At 40.1% G+C, this 22,461-nt stretch overlaps 1 protein-coding gene and 2 non-coding genes across 9 annotated transcripts in view; 1 reads left to right on the top strand and 2 right to left on the bottom strand.

The window, feature by feature from the left end:
• The window catches only part of NFIB (nuclear factor I B), a 274,440-nt gene that overhangs the window by 221,696 nt on the left and 30,283 nt on the right, over positions 1-22,461 (bottom strand). The gene's annotated exons all lie outside the window — the stretch shown is intronic.
• TRNAH-GUG lies at positions 548-619 on the top strand. Its single transcript has one exon. It is a non-coding gene; the product is annotated as a tRNA-His (tRNA).
• Positions 6,714-6,785, bottom strand: TRNAH-GUG. The gene has a single exon. It is a non-coding gene; the product is annotated as a tRNA-His (tRNA).

The following is a 22,461-nucleotide window of genomic DNA, read 5'->3' as shown; positions in this document are numbered from 1 at the left end:
GTACGAGCGTGCTGTGACAGTCCAGTGGCTGGTACTATGTGCTGTGGCTACAGCAACCTTGGTTCAAATCTGACTTCAAGCAGGAGAGGAACGTGTGTTCTTATGCTTACTTTTCAACAGCTTTAAAAATAATTATGTAGCTTTGAATGCCCTTTCACCAGATTTTCCCCCATTACTAGGTCCATCATTGAAAACAGATAGAAGATTCACAGTCCAAAATTATTGTATCTTTGGAGATAGACATTGGCCAAACAGAAGGCAATGAAAGGTTTCCACACCGGACTGTAATTACCAAAAGGAGCAGGAATATTTTTCTGCCACCATAACATTTGTGCCTATCTTCTGCATATATTTCTCTGTTGGCATTGCCATTTTCGGTTGAGGGATGCCCAGGCATGGCGCTCTAGTAACCCCGAGGAGGAGGTCCCCCCAGGGGGTAGGCCATCGTGTGGAACACTGTAGTCAATCTGCACTAGGTGGCAATGCTCGCATGGCTTTGCTAGAGGGGACAGAAATCAGGAGACACTGGACATGTCCTCTGTAGCTTGCCGTGATCGTATAGTGGTTAGTACTCTGCGTTGTGGCCGCAGCAACCTCGGTTCAAATCCGAGTCACGGCACAGGGGAGAGGGAACCCACTTTTGGAGGCTTGGTGCTTGGAGACACACCACTGTGTATGTGACATCCACCCAAGCCCTCACCCTGCAGTACCTGCTGAACAGACCTCAGTGTCTGAAGCACAGAAAAAAGTTGAGAGGAAGCAGAAGCTGCATAAAAAAAATTCATGTAGTTCATTGCTACATGATAAGGTGGTTGACACTCTTTGCACCGCAGGGTTTTTTTTTTTCTCCTTTTCTGTGATTTTAAGCACTTCACACAGATGTTGTTGTACTAAGGTTGTCTTGGACAACATTTTCACTGACTTCATTCTGTGAATATTTTAACATACTGCCTTTCTCTCTTCCAGTAAAGGCTGTTTTCTTTCTATGACCTGTCCCCAAGGATGACTCATCACAGAAGAAAAATCCAGAAAAAAAATTCAGGAAAGAGCAACAAAGGAGGCATGCTATTACATGCAATAATTTTCTTTATTGTGAGCCTTTTTCATATCTTTGTTCCAAGAATGATACACTTATAAGTCCAGTAATCAATACCAGCAAATGGGAAACATTATGTCTAGGTCTGAAGTTTGCTTAAGCAACACACTGCTGGAAATAGAATTCTGTCTTTGTGGGGAGATGGCGATGTGACTGGGAGGACCCTGCCAAGAGAGAGGGAAACAGTCTGATTCTCTGTTCATCCAGGCACCATTCACCCATCCTGCTTACGCTGCCTGGCAGGTGTTGCTGTTTATTGGGGCAGGGGTCCTAGGGACCAGTGGTTTTCCAGTATGGGAATGGTGAGGAAAGGAAGTTAGCTGAAAGGCACAAGGAAAAAAAATTTCAAGAAACACTCCCAAGTGCCTACAGATAGACATTTTATATAGTGATTGAGCCATGCAGCAACACACTAGTACTTCTGATTTGTTATTAATAGAAGATGCTCAAAAAATGTATTAATGAGCTTCAGATCATATGATCAATTCTAATTTCATTATCATTAGATAGCTGTACATCTTGCTGACTGAAGTAAAAACTACTCATTTTGAACAAATGATTTCTTCATACTTAAGCACACAGCCTGACTACATGTCAAAAGAAAAAGCAGGGGATGAAAAAGGAGAAGGTAACAAATATTCATTTATGGGAAATGGCTGTGTGTTTCCAACAGTTGAGGCTGGGATGTCAGAAGTTTTCCTTACTGAAGATAATGTATGTCCTTGAGTGGTCAAACACCTTTCAGGCATCCAGACGCAGGCTTCCCAGCTCCCGGCAAACTTTCTCCAGGTGTCTGTCCAGGGCTCAGTGAGGAAGCAAGACTATCTTGAAACTATTGAGATGAAAAGGGATTGCTTTTAAAGCAGAACTCACATAACTATGAAGACCAGCAGGGAATATTTAATTCTATTAAACCCATCTCTCATCAAACAAGAAATAAGAAGGACAATATGGTGAAATAAAGCAGTTTATTGCTCTTAGATCACCCTTAAATCTTTTTCTAGGATCTACACTTTTGTCTCTCTGGAAGGCTTCATGTTTCTTATATTAGGCCTTCAAGAGTTCTTTTGCAATTATTTTTCAGTTGATTTCTGTTCTTATGCAAAAAAACCTTCAAAATGTGTTTCTGAAGAGAACTTTCCATGATATGCTAGTTTTCTTACTGTTGCTTTAGCTAAATGGTTCAGACTTTTCTTTCTGAAGTGTAACAGTAAAACACTAATTTACCCCATGTGGTTTTAATACAAATGCCTTCATGGTTATATCATGAAGAAGTTTTCTTCTGTGTGCCAGTACAAAGGTCAGTATACCTTGCCTTCAGCTGCATGGTGAGTAATAACAACAGTGTAGGTCCCAGAATAAACACATCCTACTATGCCAGATTTTCCTAAAGAGTTTAGACCTGCCACCCCCAAACAAATGAGTTATACAATTCTGGAGAGTAAAATAAGTGGTTTGCTGCTCACATCAGAGAAAAAAAGCAACAACAACAGAAATTATTATTCCAGGAGTCTGGAAGCTTGAGTTCTAAACTAGGAATGCAGGGATCCAGAAGAAAGAAATCACCAGAAACAGTGCAGTGGCTACGTTATTGGCTCCATGCACAACTCCCAGGTGCAAAAGGCATGTAAGTGTTGGTTTAGCAGCACAGAGATGCTGATAATGTTAACATTACAGACCATGTTGTAAGAGAAATTTTTTGCTATATTAGCTTGGACTATCAAAACTATGTTCTCCTCAAACGTTTTTAAGACACTGTGTTTTGGGATCCCTTTGGATGGAGGCTTCTTTGTGACAAAGAAAATATTCCTTTGTATTTGGTGCAGAGAAAACATATACAATATTTCTCTATAAAAGCATGGAGGATAATTTGCAAAACATTAAGCACATCAACGACTTTCATAAAGGTTTGTGAAAGATATACTTATCAGATGAGTTTGAATCTAACTCAAAGAGCTGATTTTGCTTCTGTGAAATTCCAAATCAAGATGACACATCTATGAAGTTTTTAGAATAAAAAAATGGGAATTTAGAATTCAACATATTTCATATATTCAATATTCAAACCCAGAGATAGATAAATAATTTAAAAACCTAACACAAAATAGTATTTTGATAGTTTGGGATATTTAGTAGTTTTACATTTGTACTGAACTCTTGATGAAGAAGTGAAATCAGGCCCTACTCAGCAGTTTGAAATTTAGTGCAGAAAGTTGTAGGATTCAAACTTGAGCCAAAGCTTAACCCATGGTGGTACAAGTCAAAAGCTTCAAAAATTGACCACAGACTTCACATGTGGTCCAGTGCAGCTCTTTCTAGTTCTGTGAGTGGCTGCCGGAGCTTTAAAAATATGAAGCCACACAGCCTTATTTAGAGAGCAGGACATGCTTTCTCTTAAGAAACACCAACGACAGATTGTGAGAAAAGCTAGAGAACTGCAGCCTCAGACATTGTTTATGCAGTTATGTTTACACATCAGGCTCAGGAATCTCCCTGTCTGCCAAATTTTCCCCAATTACTACCCATCCTACAATAAAACCCTCTAAACTCAGAGATGAATTTCCAGAGGTAAAATCATCCCACCTGTGAAATGAATTCCTGGCATTCTTTGCTAAAGCACAACCAGTTATTTAAGCTTTCAGGAGTTCTCTCTACCACAGATCTCCTTTCAAAGAGTCTTCTTGACCAGAGCCCTTTGAAAGGATTTCAGAGGGGACCTATAAAGATTTTAATATGAGCTGCACTCCTGTAAAGAGAATGAAAAACAGAATTAATTTGATTTGATGACTGCAGATTCAAAACAGCCACTGCCTTCTATACTGCTCAACACCTGATATGAACATTGGACAGGGTACAAGCAGCTCTGCTGCACTCCTGAAAAATGTAGGAAGTAGAACAGAAATCTACATCAGATTCAATTAACATTTCAGAAGTTTTTCAAGTCTTTCTCCATAGCTTAAAAACTCTAGCAGTTTTAACCCTAATTTACAACAGCTAATGTTAAAATACAATAAGAAGAAATAAATCCCTCCCCAAGCATTGTTGATGGGTACGTCCTGTTAGTTTCAGTGGCAAGGTGTGAGTTAAGCATACTGGGATATGGAGATGGACACCTCTACATTTTAAAGGTTTCTGTTCTATGCAGAAAACAATGGCAGAGACAAAAAGGAGACAGACGGTTTGCAGACAAAGGCATGCACTATTTTTTCCTGTCTCATTTTTTAAATCCCATTTTTCATTTCTCACCCGATCTGCTTCCTGTGTAAAGGCAGAGAAGGCCGCTGAACCCTTCTCTCTGGACTTCAAATTGTTCTTAGACAAAAAAAAATATAAAATTCAGGGCTTCAGAAATAGACTTATGTAAACCTGGTTCCTTGTTAATATTTTGAACATATAGTTATTAGACTACGGTTTCTAACTGGAAAAATGTTATGTGGACATATCTGCTAGAAATGAAGATCCACATATTTCAGAAACATATGGCAGTTCTTTGTACAATTTCAAGTTCAAAATCAGCTGCAGGATATCTGTAGTCTGATTTCTAGTCTGCAATCCTGTTATCCTTGGAAAATTTTTTGCACTAGAATTTTTTGTTTTGTTTTTCCCTAATGAGAAGAGAAAATTGATAAATATTTTCTCAGGAAATAGAATTCTGGGAGCCACCTGCACTTGTATGTTTATAATCCACAATGAAATTGGGTTTTAACTTTGATTCTTTTGTGAGGAGAATAAATAATTGCAGGGGGGAAATGGTAAGAAAGCTCTGTTTCTCTGCCTACACCATTCTTGCTGTTAGTTTGTAGCTCTAGTATTGAGGTAGCAATACAGACAGTGGTATCCTAAATAAATCCAGAATGACCACTGTTCCTAGGCAAGACAACATAAAATTGAAAAAAGGACATTTTGAATTTGTCTGGTGTCCTAGCAAAACTGTTCCAAATCATCAATATTACTGTAACTAGCAATAAGGTAACACAAGGTTTCTACGCTTTAGCTACAAATGAACACTGGATATAGAGAAGTCAGTTCCAGGGAGGCTGTGGTCAAGCAGGTGTGACCCTTGAATGATACAGCAGCCTCAAGATGATGCATGAGTAGAGCAGAATTTCTGGCATCCCGATTTTTGTATTTCTTTTCTAGGACTTCATTCACTAGGATGCTGTAAAGAGTATATGCGCCTGTGATGAGTTCATTTGGTATTTCTGGAGTTTATAAAACCTAACACAGCAGGTGACATTTCTGAGAGACTGCAGCAGGGACAGAGTATGAAAGATCATCCTGGTCTGTTTTATGCTAGTGCATGTGTCTAAATTGCTTCCTTTTGGGAAATCAGTCACCTGTATCTCATCAATTAGACCAAGAAGTCAAGAGCTAATTGCTCCGATATGCTCCTAAAAGGCTGAGTGATATTTAGACAGGAAATCTGAAGTCAGTCAGAGGAATACCCAAAGATAATTCAAAAAACACAACAGCAAGAGCTTTCATGAACCTGAGGGAGGTGGCAAGATGCCAGGGGACACTAGCCTACTACACCAAAAGTGGGACACCTAAACCTACACCCTCCAGAGCAGAGGTGCTCTAACAGGTTTGCAGGCATATGTGGCTTCATTTTTTTCCTCACAGTGGTGCAAAGAAAGTTTTGTTTCATTTCCTTACTGAGTAGGAGGGCAAGGAAAGCTCCTGATGCTTTGCAGAGAAAAAGGCACCTGTCATTCACACTCTGCAAAAGCTGGGCCTGTTGCATGAAGCTTGAATATGTCTGGCCCTGGTGGAGACGTAATCTGTTATGCAGAGGACTGATACCCTGTCAGATGAAACACTGAAAGAAAAACAATGCTTGCTCTTGCTTTAACTCCTTACCAAATTAAAGAACCAACTACCAGAAACTCTATTCAGTGGCATCCAAATAACCTCATAAATAACAATCTCTTATTAATATAGTTGTTACCACCTATGTCATTTTGTTGTTAATTTATCAGTTATTACACAAATTGCCATTATTTACCATAACTAATCTATAAAATCTGCATGGTTGTTTTAGAAGTCCTTGAAGGTCTTTTCTAACCGCAGTGATTCTATGATTCTATGATTCTATTCTGAGAATCTGAACTCATACTACTCAGTGAGGCAGGACAGTGAAATTACACGCTGTTCTTACCACAAAACCAAAGGGAATCACTGAGATCACTGACAAGTAATCGTTCCTCTTGTCTGTCACCAGCAAAGACCTTCTGCTAGCAGCAGTTCATACAGGTAAGCAGGATTTCCTCATCTACCACTGTCACATTTCCAAGCAATTCTGACTGATTGCTTTATTATCAGGAAAAACTAGGAAAGATCAAACCCAAACACTTCATGGCTCAGTCCAGATCTTAAGTAGTTGTAATGAGTAAAAATTACATGCTCACTATGCCACTGTGTTTACTACAATATCCATAAATGTTTAAATAAAAAAAATCCCACTTGGCAACTTGTGGCACATACTCTTTTACCAAAATATTACTGTAAAAGTTTCAGAGCTTCTAATTGCTTTCCCCTTTTAATCTTAGACATCACTAACAGATTATTTCTGGCATGCAGCCTGCAGTTACATCACTTCAAAAGATGCGCCTTTTGCTGCCGTGACTCGGATTTGAACCGAGGTTGCTGCGGCCACAACGCAGAGTACTAACCACTATACGATCACGGCAAGCTATCAGAAAACTCAAAATTGAAGTGACAACGGTTTTCCCCAGTGTCTCCAAAATTTTATACAAATGGTGCCACCTACAGTTTACACTGAGTTTTAGCAGCAGTTTGTTCTAAACATTCTTAAAAGTAATTACGTTACTGTCTTCTCAAAATTGCTTCCAGACTTACTTTTCCTTTCTCTTAATAATCCATGCTTATCAGGATTGCCTAAGAACAGGCTCAGAAGAGTTATAATAACCCTTCCTCTGTCCCCCAAATCTTTTCAGAGAGAACTTTTTCCTCCTGTGTTATCAGTGGGGAAGGCAAAGTCATGACAGCAGAAAGGTCTGGCAATGCTGTAGGGGCAGGCTTAGGCAAGTGAACAAAATCTACTTAACTGAAACCTGCATTTGCTGAGTTGAACCAGGTATGATTCATTCTAATATAAGTGCTTGTATTGATGGATATCCTCCATCTTACCTCTGCAATAAGCTCAGAACATAAAAACCACTTTTTCCACAATTTGCATTATCTACTAAGGAGATGGTCAGCTGCTACGGATGAAGTCTGACGGCAGTGAGCACTTAGCTTCTATCAACTAAGACCATAAATCAGAGTTATACTGAAGCAGTTGCTGAGAAGCACCTGCCCTTTGTCAGGTGTATGGACACAAAAAGTGTCAAGGAGTACCAAGAAGGATTACAGAGCCCTGGGAGCAGTGGTAAGGGACACTGGAGCACAGGTAGTTTTTTCATCAGTCTCCCCTGTCAAAGGGAAGAGGTTTGAAAGGGCCAGTCATATCTGGCAAGCCAACAAATGTTTATGGGCCTGCTGTCATAGCCAGTGGTTTGGCTTCTTAGACCATGGGACTTGCTTTGAGAAACCTAGTCTACTGGGAGCTGGTGGAGTCCACCTGTCAGAAGAGGAAGAGCATCTTTGGCCACAGCCCTGCCAAGCTGGTGAACAGGGCTTTAAACTGAAGTTGTCAGGGGAGGGGAGCTTCTATCCATCCCACTCCTACTAGTTTGATGCCAGCACCAGCAAGAGATGCCCAGACCCTGGAAATGTATTGAAAGTCAGTAGGAGAACACCTGAATAGCAGCACAAAGGAATTCCAGCCAGTCCAGCCAGTAATTCAGCTTCACTGGGCGCCCAACTTAAATGCCTCTGTGCAAACACACCTGGCCTGGGCAATAAAGAAGAGGAGTTACAGATGTGCACAAGCCTGCAGGGCTATGATCTTATCACAGAGGCATGGTGGGATGGCTCCTATGCTACTAGAGTTTTGGAACAGAAGGATACAGGTTTTTTTAGGAAGGACAACAAGGGAGACAAGGAGGGGGTGTCACCCTCTATGTCAATGACCAGCTGGAGTGCAGGGAACTCTGCCTGGGATGGATAAAGAACTGACTAAGAGCTTATGGGTAAGGACTAAAGGGGGGGCAGGGACGGGTGTCTGCTACAGGTCATCTGACCAGGAAGACCAAGCGGATGAGGCCCTCTGTAGACAGAGAGGAGCAGGCTCATGTTCACAAGCCCTGGTCCTCATGGGGGACTTCAGCCATCCCACTATCTGTTGCAGGGACAACACTGCAGGCTATAAGCAGTCCAGGAGGTTCCTGGAATTTGTTGACTATAACTTCCTTCTCCAAGTGATGAAGGAGCCAATGAGGAGAAGTGTCACCAACAAGAAGGGGCTGGTGGGGAATGAGAAGTTCAAGGGCAGCTTTGGCTGAAGTGACCAAGAAATGGTGAACTTCAAGATCCTTAGGGCAATGGAGAGCAGACTTTGGCCTCCTCAGGGATTTGCTTGGTAGAGCACCATGGAGTAAAGCTTGGAGGGAAGAGGGGCCCAAGAAAACTGGTTAATATTCAAGGATCACATCCTCCAAGCTCAGGAGTGATGCATCCCAACAAAGGGGAAGTAAGGCAAAAGTGCCAGGAGGCCTGCATGGGTGAACAAGGAGTTTGTGAGCAAACTCAAACACAAAAAGGAAGCCTGTAGATGTGGAAGCAAGGACAGGTAGCTTGGGAGGAACACAGAGAAATTGTTCGAGCAGACAGGGATCAGGCTACCAGAAGTGGTAAGCATCTGACATATAAATAATCCCTCAACTGAAGTTTGCTGTTGCCTTATAAAGCCATTATGCTTAGCAGACATAAGCAACGACAGAAAAATAAGGACTCTCCCTATCTTCCCCCTCCATTCCTGTCTTTCCGTTCTCATGCTATGGCTGAGAGTTCCACAGTCTGGAAAGCAGGTGTCAGCAGGATAAGCTGCTTAATATTCTGGCAAGGAAAAAGGGCTGGAAAAAGCAATCCCCTCTAGCACAGCTTGTGCACTACAACGTGAATGTTACCTGGAAAGCCATCACATATATGTTGGTTGGGTAAGAAGTCACAGTAAGGGAAGGACCTTTTCCCTTTCCCTCACCAGCCTGCAAGCCCCTTGAACTCTAAAGAAATCTCTGAAAAGCTAGAGAGTGATTGCCATTTCTGGGTGAAAGCTTTGATGTGATAAGTCCTATGATACCACCCAGTACTCCAAAGACCTTGATTAAACTGGACAAAGAAACTGGTCACAAGTATTTAACAGCAACTATCAGGACAGTGTATCCAGTGGCCTTATTACTGCAGACTCCACCCCCATCCCCCTTTTTTTTAAATATATTAATTGAAAAACATGGAAGACTGTAGTGTAGAAAGAATGGTGGTAGATAAGGGCTGAAATAAGCTCAAAATGCCTTAACAGCGAACAGGACAGTAGTATCACCTGGTCACCTGCATGTGAGCATAAGTGCATTTGGAAGATGTCATTGCTTAGCATCATGCATGCATGGGCAGATGGAACAAACCTAGAACAAAAATGATTCAATAGTAACTTCTCTGAAGTTTCTTGTTATTGTAGATCTGTGGAAGTAGAGCTTTTAGAATATTTACTGCATTTCCATACTTAGGACCTTAAATGTCCTTAGGGTTTTTTAATTTCAGATCTTGTTATTACTGGTTACCTGCCCTGAAGTAACAACAGCAACTTCAGTTTTGTTTCAGTTCCTAAGAACATTCAGATTTCCTCTAAAGACAAAGTCTAGTAAATGTTATAAGTACAGGTTTCTGTCCATGGCATCCCCCTTCAAAGTAAGAGGATTAAGTTAAAATTACTGCAGGACTTCTTCATGTGCTTTATAGCATGATATGAAGGAGATGAAGGAGATTTTAAATGTGGTTTGTCTTAAAAATCATCAATAAAATATTTGCAGCTGTGATGAGACAGGCCTCTTGCAAGCTCTGGAACCCATATTATTCTACTATGCAGTGTCACCTCCCATAGCAGCCATAAGGGTGCCTTATTTTTTGCAACAGTGAAATGGGTTTGCTAGAGTCATTTTCATGTGATTGTTTTAAATCTGGGTCTCAGAGAAACAAAAAAACACTTGTAGTTCCATCTTGTTGTACAGAGCTTAGAATGTAACCTAATGCATTTTTTACTGTTGAGTCACTTGATACTTCTATACGCATGCGAATAAAATAGAAGTTATAATAATTAAATGTCATCAATCACAGCCATAAACCTTTGGATTCAGATCAGTACACAAATCTTTGAGATGGTATGACAAGCAGTAACCACTGGGTAACAAATAATAATTTCATCAATTGTACTACACTGGTACTACTTTCCACTCAGTCTCTACACGTCTTGCCATTGTTTGCATTTTTTTCCCATTTCCTATAGTAAAATGTTATTACTGTTCCTTATTTTTCCCCAGCATAAGGCTGGTGCACATGAGCATGCCTTGTGCAGTATTGGCACAATTGTGACTTGCTGTCCCTGAGCCCAGCCTTGCTACTCCTACTTGGGCTTAGAAAACAGCTATGACATTTTCATCCACATAACTGAGAAAACATACTAAATATTTGCAGCTTCCTTTTTTTATTAAATTGTGTTTTGTTTGTTTTGTCTGAAAATAATATTCATTCCAAACAATGACTTTTTCTGTTTTCAGTTTTGTACAGAGCATTTATCTTGTTCAGGATTGAATCTCAGGTCAAAGGTAAAAAGGGTAATCAGAAGACACTCTTCCATCCTCCTCACGCCCCACCCCCCCAAAAAAAACCCCACCCCACAACCCAACCACCAAACCACCAACCCCTAAACCCTAAAAAACAACAAACAGCCAACCCCAAAACCAAAACAAACAAAACCCCTACAGGTTCATGGGCAGGTCTAGAAAAAGGAAGACTTAAAGCACATGCAAGTAGCATCTCACACACATTCTCAAAGAATCAAGGAGATTTTTTACCTATGGGATTAAAAATTAATGTAAGGTGGATTTCCCCTAGTGTCTCTGAACTTTTCCATTTACTATTAACATAAGCAAGCATTTAATGGGACCAGCCTTCAGGCTACTCACCTGTGTTTTAGTTGAGTGCCCCCAGCATCAGGCCATGGAGTTTATGCTTTTTGCCAGTGAGCTAGCTGTGCAAGGGTAGCACTTGGCTGATAAAGAACTTAAGACAGGCATGCCCTCTCCACACCCACAGCCAAGTAGCCCAACACATCCAAATAGCAAATGGGAAACCCTGATCACGTCTCTCCTCTGCCTACTTATGTTATGTATCTGGGTTTCGCAGTCTTTTTCATGCCTGCCTCTACCAGAAAGGATGTGTTTCTTCTGATCTTGAAGGTAAGATACACAACGTCTCTATTTGATTTTGAGTGACAATCTTAATCTCTGTGACTCTCAGAGTAATGTCATGCTGTTCAATTACCTATTCTGACCACATGATAGAGAATTCTTGGGTGCTAGGTCAAAGCCCCAAATTAGCTTAATACTGTCTTTAAGATACTTTGTTTAAAACATCACCAGTTTGCAGCATGATCTTGAATATCCATATTTAAGCAGTTATTGCCATTTGTATAGTAGGCACTTGTCATAACAATACATTTTGGGATGTACAAGTGGAAAACTATCTTTCAGAACTGTTTTATACTGTTAGAAATAGAATTCTACTGGCATTTGCTGTGCTTGGTGTTTTGCTCATGGATGCCTTCAGGCAAGAAAGCCCATCCCCACACACATGCACATGGATGATTTGTCTCAGTAAAAATAAAACAGAATTTATTACAGGCTGATAAAATTTGACTTCGGGCTCTTTGCTATTAAAAATATAAAGGATTAAAGAGTTTTTGATGCAGCAATAATAAGGGCATTCAATCAAAGTTAGCATTTGTAGGAGGCATAGTCATGACACGGGATCAGAGAAGCTGCTTTGAAGACATAATGCAAAATTGGAGTTCTGACATTGTCTAGACAGCAACTCCCAACATCCTTGTAGGGGAAGGTGAATGCCATGGTATATCCACTTGTTAGTTTCATTGCAGAGTTAGCTTACCTAATATTTACAGGTCCTATCCTGTCATTGTGTTTTTAATGAACAGGAAACAAGGGACAGAGTTGAAGTTACATTTCAGTATTGCAAACTGTTCAGGCCAGCACCTGGAGGCCTTCTCTGCTCCTTTGGTCTGGTGCCATTATTTGCACAGTCTGAAGTCCTGGTGTGATGTATATAGACAATTCTGATTAGGTGGTATTTTACAATTGCAAGGAAAAGGTTTTTACCGCTACATACATGCAGGGCATTCAGTCACTGCTGAAATGATTGGCGAATGCCTTTTATTCAGTGTTGTCACCACTCCACGTGGGCATACCAGCCACATGGACTGAGAGCCACCTGACTTCCCAAAGGCAAGGTGTACTCCATTCTCTGACCTGCAAGGAACACTCCCCTATTGCTCATCTGCCTTGCAGAACCCTTTGTGTTGCACGTGTGAGTCGGAAAATATCCCACTGCCAGCCTTGCAGGCACAGCTTTCACCAGAGTCGAGCTTTCACACCCTAATAAAGACTGAACATTAGAGCCATCAGAGGGTGTATGGGGAGGGTGAGGGAATATCATGCACAGCTCCTGGAAAAGGTGAACCTACTCCTCTTTCTGCTTAAAGTGCTGTCATTTTACTGAGCCTTTGCACAGAGTACACTGAGGCAGCTTAGACTTTCACTATAACAGGATTATAGAGAAATCAGGGTTTTCCCTGTTGGGTATGTGTTTGCCATTTGGCTATGGTACCTTTCTCAGGCAGATTCTGCACTGAACTTCACTTTAACCTGTGTATAGATGGAAAATACAATTAATGCCCATTAGAAGTAAAGCCTGGGCTGGAAAGGCAGCTCTTTAGCAATTCATTAGACAGTTCTGCCAACAGCAAGCAGTTTTTCTTCTTCTTCTGTTAGTATTATTTCTATCAGTATTGCAACCACTCTAGTTTACTGTGTGATCTCCTACGCAAAGATTCCTAGTCCACAAAAATCACTTTGGGATACCTATTTTCTTTGAATTCAAATGCATCCATGCTACAATGCTTTTCATTTGCTCTGTGCATATCCATAATCAGTCACAAATGACTATGCAAATGTCAAGTATTTCCACTTAGCTGACATCATGGAACTTATCTTCATGAACAAGTCGTTCCCTGTCCTAAGGATTTTGTTCTTCTTTTTCCTTCCTGTAGCTTTCAAGTTTCTTTCTAGTAGCCAGCAGCCTCTGGAGCTCTTCTGCCAGAATTCTCTGCTTACAGGAACAGCAAAATCTCAAAGCTAGGCTGACCACATCTGCAACCATGTATATTTAAATATAGATATCTACAGCACAAAGAGATCAAGTGACACAGCTAAAATCTTCGAAGTAACAAAACCCCAGACCATCATCATTACTTATATCCAGTAACAGTTGTGTAATAGTTTTTACAACACAACTCCTGTGTCAATGAAGAGGAAACTGCAGTTGGCTGGCATGTACCTCACTTTCCACAAGCTTCAGCCAGCGGAGCACTCAGGTCAGCATTCAAACAAAGTGGGTGCATCTCTACTCCTTAACAAAAAACTTCCAAGTCTATATGGTAAATGTAATTTTCTACCCTGTTATGCAATGTTTCTGGTATACAGGCCAAACCTGCACTGGTATTTCATTCTGCCAATTTGTGGTGCAAGGGAGCGTATCATCTGTTGTTCCTTTATTTTTTAAGTTTTGTCCTCTTGCAGAATTCTCCATCTCACTGAATGTTCATGCAGATTGTATTCCTACAGCTGCAGATGCTTACGATTGGGATTATTTTCTGAAATGATTCTTGCTTTTTAAAATTTTTGTATACTATTCAAGTAAAATATGGAAGTCAAAAAATGAGCATTGTGGCTTACCTGAAGTGGAGCCTGAACTAGTACAGATCTCTCCCTGATTTAGTTCCTGAATCTGTAAGCTCTGCTCAAGGGTGTAGAGCTAAGGTCCTGGGAGCAGAGAAAAATTTCCCTGTGCCTCCAAAACCAGACTGAGAATAGGAAAGGTCTCAGGATGTTGTTACTGTCAAACACATGTTCTTAACTACAAACAGCATGTAAGTACAACTTCCCATTTAACATTCTGCTGTTAGCGAATTCACTGACCAAGGGAAGGGTTTTTTATACATAATGTTCCTCATATGTTTTTTTTTCACTGTAACACAACAATACACTTTCACCTAAAGCCAAGAGACTACCATGTGTATCCAAACAGTTGCAAACCACATGACTGGGAGGATGGCTGTCAGGCAGTTTTGCGATTTGTTCAGCACCATGCTCTCTCTTCCAATAAACAAGAAGAGCAAATACCTTTTTATAAGCTATGATTTGTTAGTCCTTGCCACTATGCTGCATTTCAACTTGCTCTCGGTGGTCATTTCATCTTTCTATAGGACAGCACTTGAGTGTATTTAGTGTTGCATGGCAGGCAAGCCTGCAGAACACACTTTTTTTTTGCAAAGAGATAAACAAATCACATCTCCCATTCAGCTCAGTGACTTGCAAACATCAAAGAATAACTGGAACTCCTTACAAGAAGATAATAACGAACAAGGCAGTCAAACTAACAAAACTGAGCTAGGGTGTGATAACTTTTTAACATGTTAACTGTTGTTAGACTAAATGTCTTGATAGCAGTTTTCAGCTACACATTAATTAACAAAGCAGGTATTTAATTGGTCTGTGTTTATTCTGACCACCTTCTAGAAGCACTGGAAAAAGCATTATGAAGATAAAACATTAACCTTGATTAACCCCTATAACAGCAGAACTGACACAGTTTGTACCTTCCTGTCAGTCTGGGAGGCGATGCCTTCAGCTCTTAAATCCCAGGAGCTATTCCAGGGACAAGCTTCACAAGTTTTGAGATGTGCTGATCATTACAGCTCTTATTTCCCCCCTCCCCATGAAAGGAGGGTGAGCATTGTCCTCCACACACCTTTCTGGTGGAGCTACTTGCCCTATGTTTCCACAAGGGAAAGGAACTGAGCCATAGGGTTATACAGCTTCAGCTGTAAACTGTTGTAAATCTTAACTTGCCAGACTTTTCAGGGCTTCACCAGTGCTGGGGATCAGCACACGGTACCCACAAGGTTTGAGGGTATATCCATCTCATAAATCTTTTTGTTATTATAAGCAGAACTACTTGATATTTCTTTCGCTGTGAGCCATGAGGAAATCTGTGTTTGCCTTTTGTGAGGGGGGTAGGATACAGTGGCCCAAGGATAGCACTGAAGTAAATTATCCTGCAATCTGTATGGTGGTATTTCCAGCCTAAATTTACAGGCTCAGTTGGATTTTAGTTTCTGGTGCCACACAATCCAGCTGCCCTGGACTGAAAATGGTAGTGACTGTGTGTGCACAGGTGCTGCCTGCAAGGCGAGGCAGGGCTGGGAGCAGCACCAAGGCAGCCAGCAGCTCCAGTCACATCATCAGAAAATAGTAGCTGCTGGCTCTGCTACAAGCCACAGTGAAAGTGATAAAGTTATGGCAAAAGAGATGAAGCACTGAAATGGAAGGCTGGCTAAGGAGAGAAAACCAGAGTCATGAAGGGTGAATTCAGGTAAGTAAATAAGTTGTTAGAAATAAACACCTAAGCCAAGCAGAATGGGAATTCTGAATGAAGAATTTCTGAGAAACTGGAATGTAGTGAGATGGTTTTTTTCAGTGAGAGCAGGGAGAGGGTGCCCCCACTTTTCAAATCTTCCCCTTTGGTTAGACAATATCTACCCTTTGGATTGCAAGTTCTTTATCGTTCCTGCACATTGCCATGGGAGCATTCATCTTAAGCCTACTGAAAATATGCATTTTGTGAAGTTATGAAACATGCTAATTCTCAATTTTATTGAGGAAAATAGCACCTGCTGCTGTCAAAGAGTATGGAACAGTTGTCCTGATTCCTCTGCCTTTTCCAGGTCTCAGGGAATGTGAATTCCTGCATTACTACTCACCCTCTATTCTTCCCTCTCCCCATTACTCTCTCTTTCCCTATTAGCCTAATTATTTCATGTACTTCATCCTGTAAACCAGTACAGAGGATTACTCAAAACAAGGCAGTCTGTAAGTAAGCATGTTCACATTATTCTATCAATTTACCTCACTTCACCATTACAGCAGATTTTGATAGAGGTCATTTACTCATGCATATATATCCAAATGGGACAGATGGATGTAGGATTTATGCAGGAGTTTGCTGTGACGCAGCTGAGGAGTACAACGTTAGCCTAGGCCCTAGCAAATACATGAACAAAAGGATGCTGAAAGCAGGGTAGCAACAACTTCGTTTTCTTGCAACCCTGATCAATAATTATGTGAATTGTGGGGTAGATAGGTGAAATGTTTCTTGGTCTAACTATGGTCAACTTTCCTGAATTTCAGGTCATATGTTCATGACATACAGCTGTGTAATCCTTATGGCTAGATAAGCACCATGGCCATAAACTGCAGAGTGTCTGTGTGCTGTGAGTGCACTCGGTGACAGTTCACATTAGCCCCAAAACATAAGTATCTGACTCCGTTATGGTGGATCAAAATTTATGTCCTCCTACAGCCAACACAAAGAAGCTGAGGTCTCAATTCTGCACTGTGTGCTGTGGCTAACCTGATAAAACTGTCTTTGGTTTCCAGGCTGTATCCTAAGCAGCGTTTCATCACTGGGTGATCCAGTGGCACACAGGTGTCTCTCCAGAACCACAAGCTGACAGTGGTGCTGTGGTCTGTGTACCATGGCATCATCAAGGACAGGGACAGAGACAGCTGCTCCTGGTTACCCTCACCTGCAGCCACTCAGCATCCTAACAGAAATGGGGTGAAAAGACTAGAGAAGAGGTTTTCAAGCCCTCTAGCAGCACAGACTTCTTTGACTTTTTGCCTTACTTAAATATGAAAGTCATGCTGTTCTCAACTACAGCAGAGGTCCCTTACTGACTTCTGCTTAATAAATGAGAACTTTAGAGAAGGGAAGAAGAAAGCACACTGTTTCACCAGGAAGGCTGTATCTCTCTGAAAAACTGATTTCTAAAAGTGTTTTTTAAGTTAATTCCTGTTTCACATGTAGGCACGTCCTGAATACCTTTCTTTTTACTACGGCTTGCAAAGGTATTTCCCATTTCCACTTCTCCATTCAGCCGTTTGTGTGTACATATCTATATCTATTAGTGGTGAGCTCACTGTCTTCTCCAGGGCTCTGGATGCCATTTTTGGTAGCAAGGAATGAGGACATGTCAGCATCACAGAAACTGACAAAGAACCATCAGTAAGTGAGTACCTGCAAGACAAACCCAAGGCAAGCCATTGTGCTTTTATTCAGATTTTTTATACTTTTTTTTTTTTAATATATATTTCATGCCAAGTTATAGTCCCTAAGAAATTCCTATATGTATGCAAAGGTAAGCCATCGTGAAGGAGTTTAATTTCATTTTAGATGGCTATAACACATGCTTATCAGTTTTTTAAACATACACTGCATTACTGCAGGGAACATGACCACTAGCAAAGTGTGAGCACTCGCATGGTTATTCAGACCATTATGAAGGAGTTACTCCTTGAAAATCTTATTCTGCAACCCTTTTGAAAACATAGCAAAAGCCGGGCATTCAAAACAGTCACCAAATTACATCTTGCAAATAACAGGATTGGTTCTGAAATCCAGTTATTTTTGTTATTTGTATTAAATATTTTATAAAATAGCATTTAAGTAAGATTTCAAGGTTACTGCTGTATTCATTTTCTTCTCCTATTTCTTTTATAGGGCTGGTGGCAAAGGACATCATTTGGAAAATAAATTTACTGTGGCCTGGGACACGTATAGAATTAAATTGTGCCATGAATCAGCTCCCACAAAATAGCAATTTTTACTTTCAGTATTTGAGATTTATTCAGTAAGGAATCAGACAATAATGCTTTTCACTTACCACAAGGATTGGTTTTTTTTTGCTCAGTACATAATTTGTACTGCTCTGCAGATGAAAAATAAAATACATAGCTTGCAGGATTATTAAAAATGTTAGTTACCATGCCAAGGAATGACTGGATAAAATTCTTTGGAGCTGCTTATTATTCTTGCTAAATTATTTATATATATATATAAAAAAATACATATATATATAAAAACATAAGTTATTCTGACTTAAGTGCAAACTATGCTTTTTAGTTCTAGATGATAAAATGTCTGTGTGTGATGTAAAACATCTTAATGTTATTTTTGTTCACAAGAGTGACAGATTCTCATATCTGAGCTTTCCCATCTCTCAAAAAGCCATCAAAATGTATTTTCACATTTCCTGGAGGTTTACTTATGCGACATTCAACTTTGAACGTTGCAGCTAGTTTTTAATGTTGTTTGAAGATCAAACAAGGTTTAACCAATCAGTACTAGATATAGAGGATTTATCTGCAACCACACTATGCTGTTCCTTTAATACCTTTCAGCAACAGAAGTGCTTACAACCTAATAGGTTTTTAGCTTAAGATCTAATCATCCACTCTTGAATTAAGACTCTTGAATGAAGCCAACTCATTTGGAACTAAGCACTTTAATGTCAACAGAGACATATGGTATTGAGACTGAATTACAAAGGATCTCTTCTGAGCCATCTATTACAGAAGCAAGACTAAGACCCCAGTATTATTATTAGTTTACTCATTTATTTGCTAGCAAATAATTGAGAGTAAGATCTTCTTAAGAAAGTGGAAATGGTCTAATAATTGCAGTCTGGTGGTATAGTACATTCCCGTGTGCACTGATTAAATCTCCCCCATCCATACTCTATGCTCATCAGTAAAATCCCCTTTTGAAACTGAAACAAACAAAATATGCAGTGCAACAACTCTAACCCAGTGATTAAAATCCTAAGTTACCAGTTATGTCAAGTTGTCTAATATTTATTAAAGAGGTCTAGACATTTCCTGGTCCTGAGTTATTCAAGTCCTATTCTCTGACAAAATATTTCTTTTAAGAAGGTGTTTATGACAAAGTTTATGACAATAAATAACACTGTCTATCAAACATCAAGTTAAGAGCAGAAGCTTCCTTTTGTTCTGAAGCTGTTTCACTCTAGACAGTCTCAACATGCCGCTGAGAAAAATATGCTAAAGTCCTCCTCTGCAGTATCAGTAGGAAAACCTGAAGTGGACATCCTTCCACATTTTTTGTTTCTGGAACAAAAAGAGGACAACCAAAAAAAGAAGTACAAAGGGAACCTGAAAGTACGTTTTCTGAGACAGTCATTTTACATAAATATGAAGACAATAAATTCAACCCATCAGTTTTAAAATCTTTATGACCATGTAAGGTTATTGCTGCAAAGAAGTTGTATTTAAATGTTGTTGTGTGTCTGAGATAAAACACAGTTTTCTTATAATGCTATCAACAGCTTCTGCTTACAGTTGTAAGGAAGATATGGTTAGACAATAAGGCTGCATTATCTTCTTAAGCCACGCATTAGTAAGGGCTTCAGCAGAGAGTGATTGTCTCTCTGAAGTAATTGCTATCGCATAAATGCATTCCTGCTCTTGGCTCAGTAAAACTGTAACATGGGCTGTTATTACAGTCCAAGTGCTTTCCCACTTCAAAGGCACACACGGTCCTAAAAGCAGAACTGCCTCCTCAGTACCACTGCAATAAACACCTGGCAAATATGATTACAGAGGTAAAAAGATGCAGTGTGTTCCAGCAGGACCATCAGCCACTCCAACCCTGTGAAGGGCTGGACATGATTTTCCTTCCTCCCAGCAGACTGTACAGAAGAACCATGTGAATTTGATACCCTAATCATGCATTAGATCATTTTTTTTAGAAGACTTTTCAATTTTGTAAGTTTAAGAGATCCCCTGTCTTTCTGATTTTAGAGAACTTCCTGCAGAAGCTTGTTGACATGAACAGAATTGCTTAAAATATGCTTTATTTTTGCTAAATGTTGCATAAAGGTGTACTGTTTTGCTAATAGCTATTAGCACTCCATTTTTATGTTGGAATCCATGTTGTTAACTACCTGGGAAGCAGAAATAGCAGTGATGTAAAAATCACAGTAGTTAAAAAATCACATTAACTCACAAAAGCTCTGCAAAACAGACATTAAAAATTGTTGCAAAGCAGAAAGGTTCATGTCACTGTGTAAAAGTAGCTGTTAATAAAGTGACTTTAATAATAGTCTGCATTGTAGTACAGTGCAGATTAGTAAAGGCCACCTGAAAAACTGCCTTTGCATTTGTTACTGTGCAGACACAGTTCTGGGTTTTGTGGCTGCCCACCCACCCACCCCCCACCCCCCTTTTAATTCCCCCCTCCCCCCCATTGTTTCGGTTTGGCTTACTTTTTATCACTTCCAAAGTATACATTTAAGGTGGATCATGAGCTGTCAGCTAAGTCTCTCTGAGGTCACAGCGGGGGCCTGGCTGAAATTAGATGCTGTATGAGCCAGACCACAAAGCCAGGTCCTGTTCTCAGTTTGTATTCAGTGTGAGTAGCACACAGACACACATCCCAGAGAGAAATGTGGCCTTTGGCATGTGCCAGTTTGGCAAAGCGGATTCTTTAGTCAGGAGAGGGGTGAGGGATTCAGCATGCAGCGAAAGGATGGGGAGTTTGTTTTCCTGAGTCTCTCCTCCACGAAGAACTTGGGGAATTTTGAGCAGCTTCAGCCAGAAGAGGTTGGTTTTGGTTGTTTTTTTTTTTTTTTTTTTTAAATCTCTGTCTTGTACAGGTAGATTACAACACTGCAGCATGCTGTGCCTGGCATGCCTCAAATTTAAAAATCAACCATGGAAATAGCTGACTTTGCGAGTGATTTCTCTCCAGGTGACAAACTATATCAGTTGCTTTTGGGATCTTTTCTTCCAAGGAGCAGAAACAAATTTTTTAGTGAATGAAAGCAATACGAACAACATGGTTGTGTCAGTTCTGATCAAACTGTATTCTGTTACTGGGTTCATGCATGGAGGCTTCATAACATATGATGTGCAAATAAAGGAAAGGCATTGGTAAGGTTACAGGAGAAATCTGTGTTTCTGTGTTTCTGATTGCCTCTTTGAAGAGCAACTTGGATTTTTTCACAGTCTAATTTTTGTGTACTAATTATTTGAGGGGTTATGGGAGAGATTAAAATAAGGAGGAGGGAAAGAACAGACTTGAGGGGATGAATAGTAGCTGTGGTGAAGAAATCTACCAGCCGGTAATTGCACAGGTCCTTAAATATCCAGAACTTCATCTGAAACCCTCTCTGGTGTGGAAAGGCATGCGACAGAAAGGCATGGTTTCAGCATCACCAGGCAGTCTTTTGTTCACTTGTGCATAGCCGCAGTTGCTCAGAAGCACACATGCAGGGCATCAGCTTTCAGCTATAAAGAAGGTAACGACACATGGTGGTACTAAGCCAACACTGACAAACTGAAAGCACAGCAAAACAAAAATGCATCACCCCTTGGACCAGTTTCCCACCAAGACCCACCTGCTAGCTTTTGTGTAGGAAAATAATACAGTGTACTACCCTTAAGAGATACCAAGAAACATTACAAATACAAAAGGACAACTTTTAGGCACAGTTCAGTTTTGAAAAGTTCATTTGTTAGTTGTTGATTAACTGAAAGAAATGCCACAAAGTCTTATAAAATTAACCCATCATAAGAGTGAACCTTGTGTGAAAATGCACACAAGTTAGTTGTTACTTATAAAGGAATAGGAGCATGCACCTCTTTATCGATTTATTCTGAAACACAGCTTAAGTATAAAGATAAACCTAGGTAACACCATTTAAAATTTTGGAGCATAATATGCCATCCCCAATAAATAAAAACAGACCCTTACTTCTGAGATGAGAAAACAACCTCTGAAGGAGGAACAAATAAATTCATACAGTACAAGTCTAACTATGACTGTATTTAAAAGAAATAGAAGATAAGTTCCATAGCCAACGGCTGTGATTTTAAACCATCTGGTTTTCTGGTCAGTCCTTACATTCAAAGTACTTTGTTCCTTGCAAAACCTCGTACTCCTTTCCGAGCTGCGTTCCATGTTGTGCTGCAATTACCATGAGTCACCACTTGAGGGACTCTAAGACTTTTTTGTTTTATAATTGCAAACCGGTTTTATACTTGAATTAGACCTATTGCTTGTGTTAAAAAGAAAACTTTCAGAAAAATACCTGTGTACTTGTTATCAGTAAGAAATGCTGATGGCACCTATGTAAGATCTTGCTGCATGAAATCGAACCCATCTGCTTATATTGTAAGAAGGTGTAACTAGAAGGTGGTAACATACAGAGCAAAAAATTCACAAAATGGGAATTTCTTAAATAAAAATATACA

The sequence above is a fragment of the Falco naumanni genome, chromosome Z (genome assembly GCF_017639655.2).
Source record: "Falco naumanni isolate bFalNau1 chromosome Z, bFalNau1.pat, whole genome shotgun sequence".
In the NCBI taxonomy this organism is placed as follows: domain Eukaryota; kingdom Metazoa; phylum Chordata; class Aves; order Falconiformes; family Falconidae; genus Falco; species Falco naumanni.
This window is presented reverse-complemented; position numbering and strand designations above follow the sequence as displayed.